At 44.1% G+C, this 19,104-nt stretch overlaps 1 protein-coding gene across 10 annotated transcripts in view; it reads left to right on the forward strand.

Annotated features, from left to right (window-relative positions):
• Rreb1 (ras responsive element binding protein 1) overlaps window positions 1-19,104 on the forward strand; it is a 174,589-nt gene that overhangs the window by 73,915 nt on the left and 81,570 nt on the right. For 3 of the 10 annotated variants that reach the window (XM_021633104.2, XM_021633102.2, XM_060372481.1), the window contains exon 2: window positions 5,550-5,640. The exons of 6 other annotated variants lie outside the window; for them this stretch is intronic. The gene's annotated coding sequence lies outside the window, so the exon portion shown is untranslated. Of the gene's footprint in view, window positions 1-5,089; window positions 5,641-19,104 lie in introns of those variants that run through there. One more of the 10 variants, XM_060372484.1, reaches the window with a different exon arrangement.

The following is a 19,104-nucleotide window of genomic DNA, read 5'->3' on the forward strand; positions in this document are numbered from 1 at the left end:
TGGAAGGTGCCACCGCCGGCACTCTCTCCTGTGCCTTTGTAGCTGTCAGTAATTAAGAGTTTTAAAAAACAGGTAGAAATGAGTTGTGATTGATATCTTAGGGGTTTCAGTTTGTTTTGAAATTTTAAACAATTGCCCAGGAATTTTTCCCCTTCAGTAGCTTACTTTGGGTTCCAATGATTAAAAATAAGCACATTCTTTTTGTAAGATGAGAGAAGCCATTTGATTGAGAAAGGACAGGGTTATGGAAAAACACACACACACATATACACACATATGTATGTGATTTTTTTTTCTAAACAGACCTACCTTCTTGAAATAAAAGTTGTTTTTTTTTTTTTAGGTGTAACAGACCATAAAGTAAATAACATTCTCTAGAGACATGAATCTATAAACAAAGCATAAATATCTTTATTTAAGATGGATTAATAAGTTCAGAAGCCTAATAGTTTTGTCGTATTCTCAGGTGGCTTACAGAAGTCTGTCACTAATGTATGTGTTGCCCTCAGAATTTCATTAAAAAAAAAGTAGGCATGCACCAGCTCTCAGTGGCAATGAAACAGAAACTGGGTACAAATGTTGTAGAAAGATGAAGTCACCACACACCTGGCCTCTTCTTCTCTTCCCTTCCCTTCCCAACTCTGCTCTTTTGAGATGTTCTTCAGAAGATGGAGGAAGCTCTGCCCTTAGGGTCATCATTCCGGATCTGGGGGGGTGGGAGTGGCCCAGCACTAGGAGTCCTTCCTCAGAAGCCCCAAACTGACCCTTCACTTTATGGGCTGTCAGGAGGTGGGCAGTCTTGTCCCTCGGCTTTCCCAGAAAGGCCTGGGAGGAGCAGGGAGGAACAGGGAGAATGTTCTGCTCTCCTAGATGCTTCCTCCCCACCCCTGGGCTGTAGGGAGGGGGTGGTAGGGAGTTGGAATCCAAGGAGCCCAGCTGGAGGGCTGAAGGCTGTAACTGCCATTGTCTAGGCACTAACCAGGCTGCAGCCCAGAAGTTGCTTGGCTGTTGGTTTTGTACGCTGACCCGAGTAGAGAACACGCACCCATGCCTAGATGCTGAATATGCAGGCAAATAAAACTAAGCCAAATGCTGAGGGGTTTGTTGTTTTTCTAAAGAATTGAAACTGGCTCTTCTGGCCCAACGGTGGAGTCACTTGCTCAAATTACTCCAGGTAGTATAGGTCACTGAAAGGTGCAGCATAAAAACTGAGGCCTGGAAGGCCTGCTCTGGTGCTTTTTCTTTTCTTGCGATGGTGGAAGGAGAGGATGGGAGAAGTCACTTGGCCCTGGCCTGCCTCCTCCTCTTCCTCTCTTTGCCCAGAGCGGCAGCCGCAGTGTTGAGAGTGGCTGTCTGGTGCTTGGTGCTGTGGCCGGATTTTCAACCATTTTTCAGTTTCTCATATCACCAGTCATCAGAGCCAGGGCTCCTTTTTGTTTTCAAGGGCACCCGGCCTAGCCGTTTAACCCCCGTCTCAGTGTGTGCCCCTCCTTGCCAGTCAGGGAGGTTGATAATGTTAGCTGATTTACTGTCACTGCAAAAAAAAAGCATCCTTCAATTAGACTTTTACACCCCAGCCAAGACACCCTTTGTGCACTTTTACTAAAACATGTTCAAGACCCAAATCTTTGAGGAGGGGCGGGGGAATGGAAAGAAAAAAAGACGGGCAACTTTTTCGGTTTAAGCTGCGTGTCGGTCCATGTTAATTAGGCGTTTGTTCCTTAGGCTGGAGGTGATAGAAAATGCCAGTTAACTGTGGTATTTAACTGACACCAAACTGCTGTCCAAATACTTCAGTTAGACCTAGGCTTCTTTCTTAATTGGTGGGAAGGAAAACACACCCAGAAAAAGGAGGAAACTGTTACTTTCATTGGACATTTAAATTTTTTCATGCTGAAAGATGTGAGGAACACTCGTGTGTGTCTCTTTTTAATTAAGTGCCCATTTGTGCTTTTTTAAAAAAACAGGACCCAGAATCTCTCTTAAAATTTGAGCTGCTCAAAGTGATTCATTTATGTAAGAGTTCAGCAAATGACAGTTTAGTGCTTGTGACCCAAGGTCAAAAAGTATAGTCACTGCTCTCTGAAGTCTGTATAGATTCATGTATTTCTTTGGCACTTTTTTAAAAAAATTGTTCCGGAAATTGTGTTTCTTTAGGTTTTTATAATAAGATTAATCCATACCAGAAATTGTATACACCAGTTAAGGTGCTATGAGATATATACTCTTTAAAAATTAATTAATTTAATTCTACTATGGTGACATAGTAGGAATAATTAGATGAAACCTGCTTTTGCCTTTTTTTAAAAAACAACTTCCTTGTTTTCTGGAGGGTGCTCATCAGTAAGAAGAATGTGCCTTATATTTCTTACAGGTATTTAAACCAATTTTTGTTTTGTTTTTAACTTTAAATCTCACTTTCTTTGCATTTGGTTGGTGTCTAGCCAAAGGCTCATGGTAGAGAGCACTTCAGTTTTAGTAATTAACTACCTTTTGGTGCATTGAATGAATTTAATATGTTAATACTCCTGTAAGGCCCAGAATTGCTTGGCTGCCCCTTGCCCTGCCTGCCTGGTACTGGCTGAAAAGGTACCATTGTTTGTTCTGCAAACACTGGGTGATGTTTGTTTCCAAGGTGACTGATTCTATTGGTGCTCTTTAAGCAAGGGGGGGATGGGGAAGAGAGAAAGTTAGCTTCAAACACCTGAGAACATCCTATTTGTGACAGTCTATGTATGTTGGGTGTGTGTAGGTTGAAATTTTATGTAACCTGAGGTTATTTGAAAGTAAAAGGGCGAGTGTAGAAATGGGGATATAGATAATGTAAAAATGCAGTGTCCGTTAACAGAAAGTTCTCATATTTAATTCAATATATAGTAAATGTTAGAATCAGATCTACTTAGGCTGAAGTAAAATGTTTACACTGGAAAATTAAAGAGTTAAGGGAAAGATATTTTAGATGATAACAAGAAATATTAAGCCCTTTTTCTTTCGGTTACAATACATTATTTACAAAAGCTGAACAGATAAATGTTTGGCAGTATAATTAAAGTTGGTTGTTGATAATGTATATGGGCCTTCAAAAAGTGAGAGGACAGATGAAACAAGTTTTTAATTTTGTTTTGTTTTCTGACAACTCATTGAGGTGTATGTATCTCTCCCAGAAAACTTCCAGAGACAACAAAATGGATCAGAATCATTCTTTCATGGGTGATACATATTTGTATTTTATCATTGAGGCCTTGTAGGTTCAGAGACTATTCCTCGTGTCGCCCTCCACCCCCTCCAGTGCGTGGATGCGGTTAACAGAACTTTGCCTTTTCACTCCTATCTGGTTTAGTACAGTTCATGCGCAGGTTTCACTAAACATTAACTTCTTTTATCAGGGCTTGCAGTGTGCTGAATGGTTAGTAAAGAGAGTGTACTGCAAGAGACAGATGAAAATGAGAGTTCAAGGTCAGGTGGCTGTTGAAATTTTTTTTTTTTTTAATTGTTGAGAATTTAGGGGAAAAGCAAGTCTTTCTGAGGCCTGCTGGCTACAGTTTTGTGTAGTGAGCGGCTACTGCATCTGACTTTAGGACGTTCTTTCCTCTCCTGAGAAAGCATCCTTCAAGGATACAAGGTTCTCAAGGCCTTCGCAAAGAAATGAGGTGTGACATTCATCAGGGACATTTTGAAGATCCGGGCAGTGCCTTGTAAAGGGTGACTCGCATGTGCCCCTCTGATCATCATTTGTATTTCTGCAGTTAGTACAGTAACTCAAAAACCGAAGGGCTAGAATTCAGTATTGCCAAATATAAACACACATCATGTTAATGCTCTTAGAACCTCGGCTGTCTTTTTTTTTTTTTTTTTTCTTCTTCTTCTTCATAAGAACGTGGTTCTTGCTTTTTTAACCGAAAGGAATAAAATGTCCACACGGGTAGCGAAGCTGCCCTTTTCCTGCCCCTGCGACCCCAGGGTTTTAAAGCGCGGACAGCGGCTCGGCCGCCCACTAGCATCGCCGTTTGCCCAGCGCTGGGTCGGTTCTGGACCGACGCGGACGGTGGTGACAGCAACCTTGGGGTTAAAGTTGTTGGAGACACTCGGAGGCCCCCGTGTAAACTTTAAACGCTCCTGGGCGGCCTCGGGCCCGGGTCCGTCCTTGTCCAGACGTGGCCGGCGCGTCCCGTGACCCTAGAGCTTCCAAGGCGTGTGACCCCGCGGGGCATCTCCCGGCTTGGGTCCGCCTTCCCCGCGGAGGGCGTGAGGGAGCCGGGGTGGGTAGCCATTACGCAGGCCTGCCCCGGCGGGGCCGGGTGACACGGTGTGGGGCGTCCGGCCCGCGGAGCCCGGCAGTTCGGGGCTCGTCGGTGACCTCCGAAGCCGAGGGACTTGGCAGTGCTTGGCCAGGCTCCACGGGACCTGCACGACGCTCGCCTCACCTCAGCGCGAGTGCTGGGCACTCCGCGAGTGGGCCGCAGGGGCGTCAGTCAGGCCAGCGGCGCTGCCAATTGGCCGAGGCGCCGGCGGGGGCGGGGTGGGGCGGGGCGCTGGCATCCCTGCCTGGACCTTGAAGGTCTGCCCGCTCAGCCTCTCGAGAGGGATCTCCTGAGGCTCTCACCGCACCCTGTGGCGGCAGCAGCAGCTTAGTGGCAACTAGAGGTTCCCCGGAGCCCGTTGAGACACGGAGCCTTAGAATTCTCTCAGCGATTGCTCAGAAAATGTGGGTGCTCTGAGCAAGACCCTCTTCCTCTTTACGCCTTCCTCCTCCTGGCTAGTCCGTAGGCAATCGAGCTCGTGATCACGTTTACAGTTTCGGAAGTTTTCGGGGGCCTGTGCCGGCCTGCTCGCATCCTGTGTCTTCTCCCCCCCCCCCCCCCCCCCGCCATAAGCCCCCTGTTCGGATCTTGGGTTTCCCTCCATGGCCGTGGCTCCCTGGAGGGTGGCACTGGGCCAGCTGCTGCAAAGCTGGACCCACAGGAGGCTCTGTGGAGCAGGAAGTCAGGGACTTCCATGTGGGGACAGCAGTAGAGTGGCAGCAGCCAGGTGGCCAAGCATGTGAGCGCACACAGCTCAGCCTGGCCTTTGAGCAGTGGGGTTCTCCAAAATGACTTCCATTCCCAGAACAGAGGCAGAGGCGAGCCTCCCGCTTTGCATCCTTCGTAGGAAGCCCACAGGTTGCAGTCAGTCACCCTGATGAAAGTGGGGCGCCCTTGTCCTATTTGAGTACTGTTTCTTGGGACCAGTTAGTTAGGGGAAAAAAAAAAAGCCTGTTTAGCCGCATTGTGGCTTCTACTTGGTTCTGTACTTGCACATCACTAGTGAGGATACTGTTGCCACTGCTACTGATGGCCAAAGGTCACTTGCCACGGAGCTGGTGTGTGCTCTATCTTACTCTAGGACAGTCCACAGGGTTGCCTTTGACGCTCCCTGACAGGTGCTCCTGTAACCTTACAGTCACGAGACTCAGAACAATGCCGAAGCCAGGGGCGGTGATGCAGCCTCCAAGAGGTGGCCCTCCTGTACATCGGCACTATAATGGCCTAGCTCGTTTCTTTGTCTTACAGTGTGATGCCTGGCCTTCTACGCTTTGGGATTTGCCTTCTTCTTATTGTACTGTTTGATGACCAGCTCTCTCAAAACGGATCCATCATCAGGGTGAGAACTTTTCCGTGCTACACAAATCCAGCTCCAGAAAGATTCTGATTGAGCTAGTTTAGGTCAAGACTAGAAACAGGTAATTCAGAGCATTTGTGTCAAAAACCTCTGGTGAGGTGGGCACGGCTGTGTTTTTAATCTGAGCATTTCTGAGTTTAAGCTATCTAGAGCCCAATACACACACACACACCTGATGAGACAAATGTATGTTTTTTTTTCTTTGTGTGTGTGTGTGTGTGTGTGTGTGTGTGTATGTATGTGTGTATGTATGTTTTGGGTCAGAGAAGAGCATTCAAGAGTCAGTTCTTGGTGGATTCTGGAACCAAACTCAGGTCTCTAGGTTTGTAACAGACACCTTTATCTCCTAGTCATTCTCACAAGCCCAGCAAACCAGAATTAAAAAAATAAAAACAATTAATCTCTAATTGAAAGGGTTAAGAATTGGTAAGCCAAGAGTTCTCCTAGCTGATGTTGGCTTGCTGCAAAGCCGAGTTTGCTATTAAACAGCGTACTGTAGCACCTGTGCTGGAACCATCATGGCCCTCAGCACTGGCAGGTGCCACGGCTGCTAATTAATTTTTTAAGAACTCAGAGCTCTGACAGAATTATCAGGGATGCCGAGTAGCAAGGTACCAGATGTTTCTTTTGTTAAAGTCAGGCAGAAGGTGGTGTTTCAGGCTATGGATGTTTGATCTCTTACTCTGGCGTTGTGGGGCTTAAGAGTATTGGCTATTTTCTTTAAGGAGGGAGGGTGAGGGAGGGGATACATTCTGGTTTCTGGCATGCCTTTCCCCCTCCCAGCATTATCTCTGGTGGAGGGCTTGACTCAATTATCATTAGGCCCAGGTCCCGTTAGAAGAGGGTTAAATGGTACTCAGGGGCCTCTTTATCTGAGCCGTTTTGCCACAGCTGAACTCGTCAGCCTGCGCCTCTCTCTAACTGAATTCAGTCCTTTTTCACGGAGGAACAACAGTAAAGTCAGAGGCTCCACATGTGGAGCAGACTTTACAGCCCATCAACAGCCTTTGCTGCCGCAGTTCATGAATGCACCATTTGTTGTTTTGAGCACAACTGTTAGATACAACTGGTCTTGCGGCCCGCTCTGCCTCTGACTAGTGAGCATCAGCCCAGTGGAGTCCGCCCCCATCCTTTTTTATTTTTCCTGCATGGACCAAGTTTTAACTTTAAGTACTCTCATTTTGTCCACACTAGAATTTCTTTGACTCAGTTTACATTTTTCAAATGTGGAATTTTTTGGAAATAAGGTTTTAGTTGGCTAAAACTGGTTTGAGAATTCTGAATAAATATTTTACTTGATTAAAGAAAGGTGTGTGTGTGTGTGTGGTTTACTTTTGCACACACATGCTTCCCCCCCCAAGTCAGTTTCCTTGTGTAGCCCAGGCTGTCCTGGACTTGTTCAATGAACCAGAACTAGAACTAGAACTAGAGCTAGAACTGCCTCTGTCTCCTGAATGCTGGGGTCAAAGGCCACCACTACCACCCACCAGGCTCACACATGCCTTTTTTATAATTCAAAGACCTTTGTTGTGACTTTGAAATTGAATTTTAAATTGGTTTGAATTTAGAAAGTTCAATCTTTATATATCATCTCTTCATCAAATATTGCCTTCAATTTAGAATCTAATATCTTAAATGCTTTCGTAGTAAAAAATAAGCATATGAGGTGTTGGGTTACTTAGTTTGATTTAGCCATTTTACGATGTATATGTATCAGAGTATATATATAATAAAAAATATATAGTAAATACAGCCCTTCACCCCTACCCAGTCTTCAGAATCAACTCAGAGTCTTTGCTGTGCTAGATAGCAACTACCACAAGGTACAGGTTTCAGCCTAATAAGCTTGGTCAACCACACCATAATAAAACTTATTAATTAGAAAATAATTTAAGAGAAACTGTCCGTTAACCTGTAGTATGGCATTCTCAAGCATTTCTAGAATATTTCTGGATAATGTAGCCATTCTTCTCTTAAGATAGGACTCTATAACGATAGTGTCCATGTTAGAGTTTTCACTTCTGTTTCCTTTTCCTCTCACACGCGCCTTTTTGGCCCCAATTGGTTGCTGCAGATGTTTACATTGAAATTATTCCTTCTTTATAGTTTAAGGCATTTTAGCTAGAGTATTAACATCCCTTTCTGTTGTGCTTTGCATGTCCACATTGACTGTCCCAGCTGTTTTGCTCTTGGGTCTTGGATGGGCCACATAGTAAACATCCTGTAACAACTGATTCCATGTGCCTTGATATTCTAGAGCTTCTGAAAATGGCATGCTTGGCTTGTTGGTTTGTTTTGTTTTGTTTTGTCTCACAGGGTCTCACTGTGTAGCCTTGGCTGTTCTGGAGCTTGCTTTGTAGACCAGGCTGGCCTTGAACACACAGAGATACACCTGCATCTGCCCAAGCTCTAGGATCAAAGGCGTAAGCCACCATACCCAGATATGTAGTTAAATCTTAAAAGTAAGTGAATGAGAGAGAGAGGGAGAGAGAGTATATATGTGTGTGTTTGGAGACAGTCTTACTGTGTAGCCCAGGCTGGCCTCTTCAGACTTCCTTTGTCATGGGATATTTATCTGTCTTTCAGAGAAGCTACGGAGACCTTAGGTTATATTTGTGTTTTGTTTAAAATTGGCATATACAAACACACACAGAAGAAGGTTTAGTCAGATGTGAGAGCTTTCTCACTTCACTGTTTTTCTGTGAAGATGTCTTCCTAAGCAGCAGGTTAGGTGGGGCAAGCAAGCTCATGTTTAAAGATTCTGGACAGCAGCTTCTGGTGTTCCGTGTTTCTGGGCTTGGTTTTCATTTGTGCCTCTAAAATGCATAAGGTTGCAAGTAGTTCTGCCGTTACCATAGTTTGTGTATGTTTCATTATGTGTGTCATTTGAAATGGCAGCTAAAACACCATGAGGAATTATCAGCTGGTAGAAACTGCTTTTCCTCTGTCAGAACAGCCAGTGTGGCTTAGTTGGTGCTTCTGTTGCTAAGTAGGGAGGTTTCTGGTCTCGAGGCTACTCATTAACCCTGTAAGTGCCCAACAGCAAGCCGAGAAGATAAAGAAAAATAACCCTGTGTTTTCTCCTGTATCATGTTTTGTTTGAGTACATGAAAAGTGGAATAGGGCAGCTTAAGCCTGATTTACTCATTCAGAGGCTAAGGAGGAGAGGCGGGAGATGGTGAGGACTCCAGGTTAGCAGTTTTCGCTGGGTGACGGCTCCAGTAGTTAATAGTAAAATTCTCAGCAGTGTGATCAGAATTGTGGTTGGATTCCAGTGAGGAACGGGGTTAGCTCTTCTCTTTGGTATTTTTCTCTGTAAGCCTGCCTTTAATTGCCCACGTGGCTGTGTTGAGAGGAAGAAGGAAGAAAGGGGTTGCTGTTTGCATCCATTTGCCAGAAAGGAGTTAACAGAACATACCACAAAACAGGTTGGGCAAGACTGTTAAAGTCAGTGATGAAGCCTGCCTCCCCCCTTCTCCTCTTCTTCCCTCCTCTTCCTTCTACCACCTTTACCACTTTCAGGGCTTTAAAACATCTTTGGGCTATCGCCTACATCCCCCATACCCCCACACATAACCCCAATTCACTGTCTGGCGTCCTCGCTCCTAGTCAGAACACTTGATGTGAATAAAATACTTTGTGCAGATGAGGAGCTTGTCTGCGACAGGCAGGCAGCCTAGCCAGCTGTTTCTCAAGCAGTCGATGGTGCCCTCTGTCATGTAACATAGGCCCTATTCAGAGCAGCATTCTTGAGTATGCATTTATGCCTCTGTGGGACTGTGGAGTGTACAGCTTGGGAGAGAGGGGGCTGTGGAGGCAGGATGAAGAAGGAAGTGTGTACATTCACACAAAGTCAGAGAGCAACGAGCCAGTCAGATGCCACTAAGTCTGAAGACCTTGTTGTTTGAAGCATCTTAACTTCTGGGGTACCATGGGGCCTAGGATTTAGGAGAACTGGGTTTATTGCAGGATATAAGTTCTCCATGGTGTTTGCATCCATTCATCCCATAAACATACCATATATAGTCATGCTTGAGCTCACTATAACATCACAAGGGAAGCACTCCTAACGCACGGTTCCTTTCTTGCCGAGAAGCAGACTCACAGAGGCTATTTCTGGTGTGTTGTGGCTTGCTGTCTTTGGGGAGGGGGAGAAAAGAGGCTCTTGCTTTCCATATTTACACTGTTCCCAATGTTTCTGATTCTTGTGTGCCTAGTACTCTGAAAGTTAAAAGGGTTTTACCGTCACGGGAGGAAAAACAATTCTCTGAGTGCATCTGTTTTAGAATAAAATCCTGTTTTTCTTAGCACCTAACATCACATACATTTCGTTTTATGGGCCCTGATCTCCCACTGTTCTGAGAGCCTCCTTTCATGTTGTTAGGGTGAGCTGTACCCTGTAACATGTAGTACTTACTGGTGGCCATGGAAAAGTTTTTCCTCTGTTTCCTTTCCCAACCTTCCTGAACTGTCCAGATTATTTACCATGTGTTACTTTAAGATGTTCAGGGCAGGGCACAAAGCTTCTGTGGCAGCATTCAAATTTGACAGAGTTGGGTCAGCTGAATTGAGGTGGCAATGAGAAAGAAATGCAGTTTCTTTGTCTCCTACGTTGAATGCTGTATTTCAGCTTGGAGTGAACATCGGGGCATTTGTGGTTCAGATATGAGGTCCGTGCTCCCCACCCCCACCACCTGCAGCTGCTTACAATCCTGCTCCCTGGAGTGTGTTTCTTCTGAGGACGTGTGTAAATAACTTGACGGAAAAGATGGGTTTGCCAAGCTGGGACTTGAATAGTATTAAAGAGACAAGATTGGTGCTTTCTGTTTTGTTTTCTTTCATTAGCCTCATCAGAGTGAATTTAAATCCGACTATGTGACAGTTAATTGTCTCATCCTTCCCCTTTCCTAGGCTGATAAGATCCTGTGTCTGCCTGCTTCCCTCAAGCCTCACTGAGAAGTTCTTAATGCAGTAGAATAAAGTTACCATATTCTTACAACTCCATTCCTTTAACTTACGTAATTGTGTTTTTCCAAGCCATACAGGTTGACTAATACGTTAAAGTTTCTTCAAGAGCATCAGTAAGTTCAGGTTAAAAAGTAAAATAAGATAAAATGGTTGGGTACTCCAGAGGCAGTGGCAGGTGAGCTCTGTGAGTTCAGAGTGGGATTGATATGTATAGAGAGACCCTGTCTCAAAAGTAAATGTCTGAGGAAATGGCTCAGCAGTCAAGAGCACTGGTCACTCTGCAGAAGACCTAGGTTCTATTCCCAGCACCTGCATGGCGGCTGAGAACTGTCTGCTCTTTCAGCCTCAGAGGTCTGACGTCCTCTTTTGGCTTCCTTGTATTTTGCATGCATGTGGTACACCAAAAACAAAACAGATCTAAAAACAAACAAATTAAAAATAAAAAATAAAAAAAAAATACTTTCAGGTATCTACATTTGTTTCTAGATAATTGTTAATTATTAGTAGTAATTTCTAAACTTCAGATAATGTTTAGAAAAAGACACTGGGTTCTTCCAGATGACCTGCTATCACCATGGAGACAGCAGTCAATTGGTTAGAATGCCGTTGATGCACTTCAGTGTATCGCTTACATGGAGGTCAGCTGCTTGGCACTCTCAGGTCCAGAACGAGTGAGAGCCAGTAGAGGGAATAGTCGATAGGGGTAATTTATAGTTTTCAGAGGCCGCACACAAGTGTTAAGAAATCTGGTGGTAATGCTCCTAACCTTGATTTTTTTGTTTGTTTGTTTTTTGGAGACAGGGTTTCTCTGTATAGCCCTAGCCCAGCACTCAGAATGCAGAGGCAGATTGAGCACTGAATTTGAGGCCAGCCTGATCTACAAATCAAGTTCCAAGATTAGCCAGGGTCATACCCATATACTATTCACCCCACAAACTCCCACTCATTATGGGCCTGAGAGTGCCAAGTAAGTGACCTCTACCTAAGTGATGGCAGTCCATGTGCGTCAGCCTCCGCCAACGCCTGCCTTTGTTTGTATTCTTACTGTGGGTTGTCTTGTGTTTAAAATAATATATTAGATGCCACTGATTTTTTTTTTTTTTTACAAAAAATAGATTATTTTATGTGTATGAATGTTTTGCTTGAAAGTATATCTGTGTATCACACGCTTTGTGGCTGGTGCCCTTCGAGGTAGGAAGAGGGCAACATGATCCTCTGGAACTGGAGTTACAGTTGTGAGCCAGCTGCTGCATAGGTGATGGGAATGGAATCTGGATCATCTGTAAGAACAAGTGCTCTTAAGTGTTGAGACATCTATCCAGCCCTAAGATGCCATTGTGTGTTTTTAATTTTAAAACTTCTCTGGTATAAAGAAAGAAGTTACCTCTACACCAGAGAGGTCATAGATACCTGGAATCTTGCATCTGGGCTGTGTCTATGTAATATTTATTTTATTATTATGTGTGTGGGTATGTGCATGTAAGTACAGGTGCCTGAGAGGACATCAGAGAGAGTTACAGTGGTCATCAGCTACCCAATGTGGGTGCTGGGAACCCAGTTTTTTTGTTTTGTTTTGTTTTTCAAGAGCATCAAGGTCTTTTAACTGAATCATCTCAGTGTATGTGTGTGTGTACACTTGCACAAACGTTTTGTTTTGTTCTGCTTTGTTTTGTTTTGTTTTAAAGAAACAGGGCCCTACTTTGTAGCCCAGTCTGGCTTTAAACTAATTCCTGTCCTTTTGCTTCAGCCTTCTGTGTGCCAGGATGGGATTGTAGGCATGTTGTCACGGTGCTTAGAAGGACCACATTCTAATAATTAGAGTCATAGATACATTTGAATGCCAACATTAACTTGCAGTATATCAACTTTAAGACTTCTGTGTGTGCATTTAGATTTGCTGTATTACATTTTTAATAGTGACATAAGGATGGCATAAACTTTGTTTCTCTTCAGACTAGCCCTTGGTGTTTTCCATAAGCAAAATTGTTCATTTGAGTATTTAATTGGAGTTAAAATTTGGTCTTGCTAGTATCCCAGGAAACTCTGACACCAGATTGCCACACTAGAGGCGGAAAGTATTCTATTACGTTGTAGTGTTTTACTCTATCCAGCAAGGGAAACACATTTGAATTACATGTAAGAAATAGGAATTAGTTGTCTGTATGTTAGATGCTCAGGGCAGCTGGAAGCATAATTAAAAGCCAGGACTTCCCAAGAAGCAAGTAGACGGTTTGGGAGCTGACCCTTTGAAGTGGAGAGAGCACAGGGGATCTGTGCAGAAGGGGTGCTGCTGAGGGGTTGGAAGAGTTTGTCTCTGAAATTCACAGCAACTGATAGAAATGACCTATAGCAGGTTGCGATGGCTGTTTGCCAGGATGCCTTGTCACATCCGCCGGGTAGGCGGAGCCTCAGGGACAACTGTTAGAGTGGTAGAACTGGAGGTGCAGGTAGGGAAGTGTCCAGGCATGGAATGGAATAGCCTCTGGCTGCCTGGAGAACAACCTTTCTGAATCATAGGCATGGAGAACTTTGTTCCGCTGGAGCTCATAGGTGGAGAGCAGGAAAGTGCATGCCCCCAGTTTAATGTCCCTGCAGAGCTCTGAAGATAGCACAGAAATCACTGGGCTGTTAATGGCCCCTCAGTCTGCCGTATCCACTACTTAAAAGCTCTTTGCCCTTTATAAAAACCTTTAAAAAAATTTTTTTTAAGCCAGATGCCACCCACCAATCAGCTTTAAACCTAAAGTTGCTCTTACAGGTATCAAGTTAGTTATCAAGAGGGGGGAGGAGACCCAAGGAGGAAAAAAATTGATCAATTGATTTAAAGTTGTTGGAGGATTAAAATGTTACTTGATTGCTGGTCTTATCCTGGATTTGGAGATTTCAAGGAAAAGTGGACAATGACGGCTTTTGTCCAAGGATTTCAGCAGTCACATGATCTGTATAACCAGTCCCAGGAGCTGAAAGTGCTGGAAGCCTCTGTGCTTCATCCACCGAGAGGAGGGACTGCCTGTAGAAAGGATGTTCAGACTTGGGAATCGCTTAGCTGAGAACTGACTTTGGTCCTGACTTTAATTTTATACAAAAGTTGGCACACCCCAAAGTCATGACATGAGTGGGCTACAATATTTGGGTGTAAGTTGGAGTTTGAGGGAGAGGCAACAGCAAGAAGACCAGTAGAGGCAGACACTTCAGTGCCCTGTTTCACCTAGAGAAGCTGGCCCAGCCAGGTTGGGGCCCGGGCACAGGGGTCATCTTGATAAGCTATCTCAAGTAATTTAGAGATATGGGCAGTTTATTCAAGGCTGAAGCTGGAGACCTCTGAGCATAAGTAAATGGGGATTTGGGTTATGTAAAGGATACCATTTATAAACTCCTGGGAATTTACTTACACACATGCCCATCGTGTAGAAGTGATCAAGTTAGACCACAAGAGCTACGTAGTATTGCTTTCTGTGGCTTTGTTTTCTTGGTGTTGGATCCCCGTATCTCTTTTCTCTCACACAGAAGCATGCAAGGACTCTGGTTTTTAGGGACAGTATGAGTGTTATAAAGTCACTTGGCTGAATAATAATCCTTTAGGAACCTTGTGGGAAAGTCACTAACAAGACTTGATGCTGAGTTTCCTTTAGTTAATTTAGGAAGATTCTTTTCTAACTGCACACAATTCCTGTTATTTCAGTGGTCCATGTTATTTCCTAATGAAAACCAGAATGAGCTTGCTTCAGGACTCAAATGAAGATTTATTGATCTTCTCAACACAAGTAGAATGACATTGTTTGGGGGGGGGGTTTAAAAACTGTTTCCATTGCTGGGAATATAGCTTAGTGATTGGGAGCTTGCCTAACAAAGGTGAGAGCCTAGCTTTGATTTCAGAATAGCCAGATGGAGAGGGCATCTTGCTCTGTCACCCAAACTCAGAGGCTCAAACAGCCCTGTGTCAGCCTTCTGAGTAGTTAAGACAGGGGGCATGTACCACTGCACCCAACCATTTTTTTTTTTCTGGGGTGGGGGTGTTGAGACAGGGTTTCTCTGTGTGTAGCCCTGGCTGTCCTGGAACTTATTGTATAGACCAGGTTGGCCTTGAACTCACAGAGATCCGTCTGCCTCTGCCTCCCAAGTGTTGGGATTGAAGGCGTACACCACCATACCACTCAGCAGTAAAAAAATGTGGGGGGGGGCTCCTTTTGTTCTATGTAGAATGATGGTGTATCCTAATAGAATTTTCTGCCTCCTTTGAAGTGAGGTATAGACAGCGATAGCCCTCTAGGGAAGTGCTGTCTGGCTCAGTCAACTGAAAGACCATGTGTGATTCTGTTAAATATATTTTCTTTATTGTTTCTTTCCAGTTCTTTCAATTCTGTGTGTTTCTAGTTTAAATATGGTCTGTGGTGCATGCCTCTAATCCTAGCTCTTAGGGAAACTGAGGCAACCAGATGGAGATTTTGAGGTCAGCCTAGGCAACTTAGTGAGATCTTGTCTGCCCTACCCCTCAAAAAGAAAGAGATTCTCCCTATACACACCTTGATATTCTGGCAGAGTCAGTCCACACACAATCTAAAATGGAACCTTTGTGCTCTTGGTCTGTCCTGATGAAGCAGAGTGAAAGATGAAAGGGTTCCAGTAAGGAAAGATCAATGCAGTCACCCTTCTCTTCTGCAGGCAGTAGCTTCCAAGATCCCTTGCCAAGGATGCTGAAATTTAGTAATCTTTAGATTACTTATACTATCTAATACAGTCCTTACACGATTTCATTCGTGATTCAGTATAGCACTCAAAACACATAGCAGATCCTAGTTTTCTTTAGGAACTTCCAGATTTGGGGGTGGAGGTGGGGGATAAGATTATAAGCCATAGGTAGAGAAGGCCTCTGTGTATATTCGTCAATGAGCTCTTGTTCTAAACATCCCCCCCGCAAGTGCTTGCTTTTCACCTTGGAAATACTTGTTAGCATATTTAGCTTTCTCACTGACAGTTGTTTCACAAGCATACTGCAGTGAGGGGTTTTTATAATTGGCTAGAAACAGACCTCAAAAGGAAGACATAAAAACATTTTTGCAGATAAAAGTTATGAGGGTAGCGTAGACCTCTTGGCTAATTTTAAAGAATAACCCACTCACCCTTTTATGTCTCTGTTTGATAGGTTGGATATAATTTGTGTATTCTTTTCATAAAGATGATAGGCATTGGGGTGTTTTGTTGTTTGTGGGGGTTTATTTGTTTGTTGGGTAATTGCGACAGACAGGATCTCATGGTTGTAGCCCTAGAACTCACTATTTAAACCATTCTGGTATGGAGCTCACTGAGAGTCATCTTCCTCTGCACTCTGAGAGCTAAGGATCAAAGGTGTGCGCTACCATGCCTGGCAGAGATAGACATTGGTTAATGTAAGCTATACAGAATGAGGCATCAAATAAGCTCTGAAATCTAAAAACATTCAACTCATGCCTTGTTGATATAAAATCCTCAGAAGAGTTATAACTCAGCATAGCTCCCTCCCATGCTAATGATTCAAGGATCCAGGCTGCAGTGGTCTCTTGGCCATGCTGGTATTATACATGCTTACAGAAGGCCGCAAGGAGAGCAAGCCAGCAGATCATATGGTCAGCTTTTCGAAGCCCCGTAGTGATATGCATCACTTGTGCTCACAGCCCATTGGCTCTAACTAGTAACATGACCTGCCTGAATATAAAGGTAGTTAGTAGAGCCACCTGCTTTGTCTCTATCATTTCACCTCCTAAGGGTTTACTTTGAACATAAATAAGACTTAGTCCTAAAGCCTAAAACATAAAACCTAACTGTTCACTTAACAGTGATTCTCAAAGTGTGGTTCCCCAAATATGCAGCTTGTTGGTAATGAGGATTCCTGAGCTTCTGGGCTTTCATCAGAAACTGTGGGATTCCAGGGTAGAGTGTATGTGCAAGGCCTAGGTTCTTTAACTGATCAGCGTCGTAAGGAAAAGAAGAAGCTGCACTGGGGTCCTGAAAAGCTGTTATGAGTTGTTGGTTGGATTGGATTGGTTGGATTCACAATTGAGGAATTAGGCCTAAAGTACTGATAAGCACTTACTAGTGTGAATGTCTGGGAAACACTCAGGGTCACAAATACGACAAAAAGCAAGTGTTGGAGGGATTGCACTGTGTGCCCCGGTCTCTAAGCTCCTAGCGGCATCAAATCGTCTGTTCCCCGCAGCAACTGTATAATGTATGTAGCTCTGCTACTGCCTTCGTCTTCTAGCCAAGGAAACTGAGGCACAGAGGGTGGTGTCACAAGGTCAGGATGCAGGCGGTAAACGCAAGAGCTGAACCCAGGCACAGAGAGTGGCTCCGGAACCCTCTCCACAACCACAGTGCGTGTGCTTGCTGATCTTTAGGGTGACAGTTCACAGGGCCATATGGTAATTTTTTTTACTTATTCTTGAATGGAGACAATCTGAGAAATAGCAGGAAGTGTGGCGTGTCGGTGACAGTTCACGTTTTAAGTTAAGCTTCATTCGTTGGTGGTTTACATGTGTGGTGGGCTACAGGCAGTGTTGGCCAATCGTGGAAGTACATGGCTCGGCTGCTGTTGCTTATCCATTTAAAACTGAACAGTAAACAGCATAAGGCTGTTAGGGGGCAGAACTAAGGAGCTAGTGGGAAGTGGTTTCTCAGAGTGAGGTGTAGTTCAGTCAACATCACAAGAACATTTTCTTCAGTTAACCTATGTGCAATCTCCGGGCTAAACAGGGAGGCCCTGTTCTCATCGCCTTCCCTTTTGATTCTTCTCTGGCCTTTCATCTCTTTGCCCTCTCTGGGATGTCTGTGTGAAGCTGGCTTCCATCAGACAGTTTAAAGGTTTCTGTTGAGTCTCCAGCATTAATAGAGAAAATGTGTTTTTTCTTTCCAAGAGATGGGATAAAATGGTTCTAACCTTCCACTTGAGAAGGCTCTTGGAAGGAGTTACATGGGGGGGATCTAATCATTTAGCCTTTTAAGCAGATGAAAATGTTTCCAAATGACTTTAAGAACTGCTTATCTCCTTACATCCTTTTAAAGTTTATGATGGGCGGTTGGGGGCTGGAAAGATGGTTTGGCACTTAAGAGCACTGGCTGCTCTTCGAGAGGACCCAGGTTTTGGTTCCCAGTACCCACATGGTAGTGTACAGCCTTCTGAAAATCCAAGTCCAGGAGATCCAGTGCCTCCTTCTGGCTTCCTTGGGCACCAGGCATGTACACAGTGCACACACTATATATAATATATAATATTATGCACATGTAACATATACCTAACAATATGTATATATCGTGTATCATGCACGCATTATAAAAATAAATACATCTTTTTAAAAAAAAAGATGAAATGTGATAATCAAGTATGTTTTCGAGGCAGGACTGAAATACGTTGCTGTTAAGTGTCCTTTGCCACTAGAATGTTTTCTTGCCTGCTTTGTCTCTTGCCCTCATCGGACGGCAGTTGAGATGGCTCCTTAGCAGCGCTTCCGGAGGCAGTGGCTTTGACTCTAGGTGGAGGATAAAGATAGAGTATCTACTCTTCCAGGTTTCATGTTGGCTGGGAACAACTGCTAGGCTTTGTATAATCTGAACATAGTATTTCATCCCCAAATTGCTGAAATTTTTAGTGCTCTGTGAGCTAGGGCACAACTGAGGTTTTGACATTCAAACTTAGGTCTAGGATTTTCCTTTGAGAAGCAGTTGTTCACCTAGTAATTGAATGGAGATGGTAAGAAAGGAGGAGAGTGTTTTTGCATAAATTGTTTTAAAGTTCCATCCATCTCCTTCCATCCCCTTCATCACTTTAAATGGTTTGATTTGCTTAGGTATTCTACCAGTGATGGTGTAAGTAACTGAAGAAAATCTTGAGTCAGGTAAAGACAAAAGAAAGAACTAACCTAAAATCAACTGAACTAACCTAAGAACAACAACTCACACTGACTGACTCCCAAGAGTGTTCAGACTTGGCTGAACCTGTGAGAACTGTCTGGATCACAGTGCTCTTGGTGGGCCTTGTGCTGCTTTTTGCTGGGTGTGGTGGCCCACGTATCTAATTCCAGCCTAGGCTGGTAGATCTTCAGGCCAAGCCAGGACTACATAGTGAGACCCTGTCTTATGTGACTTTCCAGCCTGCATTTTACAGTGAGCCACATCTTGGTTAGAGTGGAACCCACTAGTTTATAGTTAGGCAAACAGCTACATGACTGGATTGGGTACCAGCTGGAAGAAAAATAACAGGCTTGCCTTTAACTACTGAAGTATAAGATGCAGTGTTTAGAGTAATCCATTTTTCTTTTCCTCTGCCAGCCATTAGCAGTAGGAACAGGGTTCCATAGACTCCCTGAGTAGGAGGAGGGGGCTGTTCTTCCCCTGGGACCATTTGTGTGTGTGTTTTATTTGAGACAGTTTGTAGCTCTGGCTGGCCTGGAACTCACAGTGTAACCTTGGCTGGCCTAGAATTAGTGTCCTGTCTCAGGCTCTTGA

Source organism: Meriones unguiculatus, chromosome 19 (assembly GCF_030254825.1).
Source record: "Meriones unguiculatus strain TT.TT164.6M chromosome 19, Bangor_MerUng_6.1, whole genome shotgun sequence".
NCBI lineage: Eukaryota > Metazoa > Chordata > Mammalia > Rodentia > Muridae > Meriones > Meriones unguiculatus.